Here is a 5,129-nt window from a genome sequence, read left to right as displayed (position 1 = left end):
AGTAATCCACACTGCACCACACCATACCACACCACAGCACAACACATCCTAGTAAAGCATATCACACAGTTGTCACGGGGTTTTTATAATATAACACGGTGGTTTTAAAATAAATGCTTATTATTATTTAATTGATATTAATATTCAATAATATTAAAGAGCAGGGACAATGATTGTCTTGCTGCATCAAACAATGATTACTTTACACTGCTTCTTCGCACGATTCTCTAAGAACGAGAATTTATAAACTTTCTCAACAGTACACAGCAGAGACTAATTACTCACAAATGCTGAATTAGTACTGTTAGCCTCTGGAGAAAGTTACTTCACCCCTGACAATAAATAACTAATACTAATAATAATATCAAGTTCTTGCCGATGCTTAACTCCTAGGTGGCACAACGGATTTTAAGTTAATACAACAAGACTGGTCTAAGTGCCAGTTATGAATAGTAAAACGTCTTTGCAAGCTAGGAGCTATGTGGGAAATAAGCTTAATTTGGAGAAATGAAACAAGAGTTTACTTTACATTAAGCTCAAGAAAAAGAACTGTTAAATTTATTGATTACAAAAATAAATTTAACGTTACATTTCAAATTAATGAGATCGCACTCACTCACGCAAAAGCTAAATCCTTACGCCTAGAAAAAAAACACCTTAATTAAACTCTGAAGACTAGGGAAATACAAGAAGGAAATACTATAGTCGATGAATGCTGTGTATCACCACTAAGATGGGAGGACTGGGCAGCTGTACTAGTGGAGCTTGGGTGCTAGCTGACCTCTCACTCTTCTGGAGCACAGGACCTCTCTCCGTCACAACAAACACTGGACTGAGTAAGTCGTGGGAACAAAGGGGGAGCATTAGGCCGCATTTTTCTAACGGTCAAGTGAGCGAAACGCGCCCAAACAAATCGCTCAGCGGAAGCGCTAATATCTCACACAGAGACGATCACGTATGACAATGAAAAATTGATTTGACAAAGCTTCCGTCCGAATGAGCGGTTATCTGAACGATAAACAGTGAGTTTTCCACTAATAGTTCGTGGCTTCTCACAAAAGGGAAATGTCGCGAATTTGATTCGTGACATTACGCCCCTAGAAAATTAAATTTTTTCCTTATGGGAAAAAATTTGTGGATATATATACATATGTACACATCCTAAGTCATTCACACAAGATTCACACTGTGGTGTGTGTGCTATCCTGCTACAGGAGAAAGTCGCAGTCGTCAGTGAGCGAAAAAACCTCGTATTTACGTTAATAGAAGCAAGCTTGAGGGAAAAACTCCGTGATGACGGTGAAAATCCTGTACTCACCTGTACTCAGGTCAAACTGAGCGAAAAGTCGCTACATTTACACTGACAACTAATTGTTGTGTAGTGTGATGTATGTAATACACGGTGTAGGTGTGACAGTTGTAGTGTAACTGTACCTACGTGTAAATGATATAGTAAATAATAATATGGCGACGACGAAGGCAGAGGAGAAGAGGCGGCAGTGTGCGGCAGACGATCGCTGGTCCGCACAGCAAAACTGCTACACCCATTGCTGAACCTGCAAAACCAATTAAGGTGTGTGACGCCCCCACTAAACTACTGGAGTGCTGGGCTCCCTCGTTACGGTTGGATCACCGCCTCGGAGCCCCACACGGCTAGGTGAAACAAGCCGGGCTTCACCCGTGGGGGTATATATACCGCTGCTTCAGTCAGAGAAGGAGACTCACACTATTAACGGCTGACAGTGTTCCTCCTCCCTGAGTGGGTTTACACCGCCCCATTCACCTCCCTCACGGTAACAGTGCTCGGTGACCTTGTGACGTGGAAGAGGGTGTATATCAATTTTGTATTATTTGTATATCATATAATTCTATATCTTGCCTGTAACTGTTTCCCTTTGTCCGTTTGCTTAACTAGCTGATCTATTTTTGTTCTTTGTGCAGTAACTACTGTTTAAGTGTTATAACTTTAATCTTTGTCATTAACCTTGTTACTTGTCATAATGTTGTTAGGTACTTTTTGTAGTGTAAGGTTTAATATTAAAGTATAGTTAAGTTCCACTCTGTTTCTTGTGTCTTTACCTTACACCAAATGTAGAGTCCGCCCTGTAACTAGATAACTACTCGGCGGATTGTTACATGTGGGGGCCTGTCCGGGATCGATAATTAATCAGCTAGTTAAGTAATTTAGTAATTATCTATTATATCGAATACAACCTCTCCGCCTTACAGGGTCACGTCACATGTGTAGCCTTCGGTGAGGCCTGCTTCCATTGACTTTAAATTCCTTACTTAGTGGCCACTTAAGGGTAGTTAATGTAGCAGGATAGGTGTGATTGTTTGGGCTGTTCCATTTGTAAGGACTTGTTTCCCACCAGCCGTTTGAGACTCATCTTGTTACCCATGTACCTGTGGTGAACCACTGACGTTCACAGCCTTTAATTACGTATACTACGTGGTAACCTGACCATTCTTAAACTCTTTCAGCCAGTTATTTCGAAAGAGTACTTATTCAGGACTTTTTTGTGTGTTAGTGTGGGCTGATACTCTCCTGGATAACCTGGCTTGTTATTGCGTTATAGTATCAGAAGCTCATTCATGCTTATCAATTACTGGTTTATAAGAATTTAACGGGAGGTAAATTTTTTAAAAATCAGTCACTAGTAGTTAACCATCTTGTTCCCGGTTAATGCTAGTCTTTTCCTACTGGTAGTTAACCATCTTTTTCTCGGTTAATGCTAGTCTGTCCATAAGTATCCCCTTGTTACTGATAATCAGCCATCACTATTCGGCTGTTATCCCATGAGTTATATCTTTTCATTGCTAAACTATTCTTAACTGCCAATCTTGTCCATGCTAGTTAGCCAACTGTACGTGACTAGTATCATTTGTTACACTTTACTGCCTTATAACTATGTTGACTGTATACATGTTATACCAGTTATTCCTGGTCAGTGCTTAGAAATAAGGCCATTAGCAGGTTTCACTTAAGAGTGCGGAACTTTCAAGACCATGACTGACTTTAATGCATTAGAGTTTGTCGGCAACCCCTCCTTGGATGAACTTAAAGCTGCTAAAATATCAAAGGATGACCTTAAGTACATTGCTAAGTCATTTAAAATTCCATTCGCTCAGGATGTGAGGAAAGATAAGTTAAGAGCACTAATTCTGACCCACTTAGGAGACACAGAGGTAGTCGAAGCCTCTGCAGTGGAGCTAGAAGCTTCTAGTATAATTAAAGATCCTCAAATCCTGTTGGAGATAAAGAAAGTAGAGATGCAGGCAATGCAAATGAAAATGGAGTATGAAAGAGAGGAAAGAGAACATGAACGTGAGAAAATGGTACATGAAGAAAAGGAAAGAAATAGGCAGTATGAATTGCAACTTCAGGCTCTTCAAGTCCAACTAGCAGGCACACAACCAAACCTGCTAGGACCTCAGAATCTCCCTACATCTCAAACACCTCGTAAATCTGACTTGCTTAAATATGTAAAACTAATCCCATCTTTCCCTGATACCGATCCTGAGGCGTTTTTTAGAGAATTTGAATCAACAGCCAGACATTTCGAGATCCTTGAAGCAGACTGGGTATGGCTCATAAAGCCTAAACTATCAGATAAGGCTTTAACTGTTTGTAACAACATTGAGAACAACACTGATTATGAAACAGTCAAGAAGGCCATTCTCGCAGCTTATTCCATCTCCACAGAGGGTTACCGCCAAGCTTTCCGTAACATTGTTAAACTTCAGTACCAAACCTATGCTGAGTTTGCCTCTGATAAGCTTCGTTCCTTAAAACGATGGTTAAAGTCTGCATCTGTGAACACTTTTGATAAATTACTTAATCTAGTTGCTCTTGAAGAGTTCTTGAGAAGAGTTCCACACTCTATCAAGGTACACATTATCGATAGGGAGGAGACTGATGTGCTTAAAGCAGCCCAATTGGCTGATATCTACTCACTTCTGCATCGCTCACCCCCCAGGGAGAGGAAAACCCAGTCACCCACTGTTAGGTTGCCTGGTAGTTCCAAAGGTGCTGATAGTAATAAGAACACAGATAGAAACAAAGATGGTAAGCAAGTGGCACAGAACACTCCTGTCTGTTTTTTTTGTAAAAAACCTGGGCATATAATAACAAATTGCCCAGACCCCAAGTGCAAAGTGGCAAAGATCTCTGCAAAAAAGCCTGTTGCTTCCATCCAATCCATGCCACCCAATGCTAATTCTCCTGATCCATTCCAGCCATTCCGTTCCACCGGTACAGTCGCGCTTGGTCCTGGCCAACAGGAGCACTCTGTCCAGATAGTGCGGGACACTTGCGCTGCTCAATCCCTCATCCGGAAATCTGCCTTACCCAATATCCAGGATAACTATACCGGAGAACTGGTATATCTGAGGGACTTTCACGATCCCTTCCCCACTCTTCTGGCCAGAGTGCACCTGAACTGTGGCTTGGTCCAGGGAACTGTCACCATAGGGGTAAGTGAAGATGAATCATTACCCATTCCAGATGTTGATTTCATTCTTGGCAACGATCTGGCTGGAGGACTTGTTTACCCTCCTCTAGTTGTCAGTAAGTTTCCTTTGCCTCAGAATCCAACAGATGATCTTGAACAAGCCCAACCTAACTTATTCCCTAGTTGTGCCATTACCAGATCACAATCCAAAGGTAGTAAAGTAATTAAACCTACCCTACCTCCCCAAAGCATCATTCCTACCATATTTTCTGAACAAAGTCTTAAAGAGGCACAACAAAGTGACACTTCCCTGATTCAATTGCATAATAAAGCCATTTCCAAGGATAATATAATCCATCCTCCTTCATTTTACCACCAAGATGGAGTACTCATGAGAATGTATAAGCCATCCCAACTAGGTGATGATGACACATGGGCTGAGTACCATCAAATAGTACTACCAAAAAGCTTGCGGCATCCTGTAATGGAAGTTGCTCATGCAGGCCTTGCAGGCCATCTAGGTATCAAAAAAACTTATTCTAGATTGCTAACTGAATTTTTCTGGCCAGGCATGAAGAAGGATGTAACTGACTTTGTTAAGAATTGCCATACTTGTCCAAGTAGTAGGTAAATCGAATGAAGTAATTCCATCTTACCCCTTACAACCCATTCAAG

Source organism: Coenobita brevimanus, chromosome 1 (genome assembly GCF_032717465.1).
Source record: "Coenobita brevimanus isolate Jiangsu-jjx chromosome 1, ASM3271746v2, whole genome shotgun sequence".
Taxonomy (NCBI): Eukaryota; Metazoa; Arthropoda; class Malacostraca; order Decapoda; family Coenobitidae; genus Coenobita; species Coenobita brevimanus.
This window is presented reverse-complemented; position numbering follows the sequence as displayed.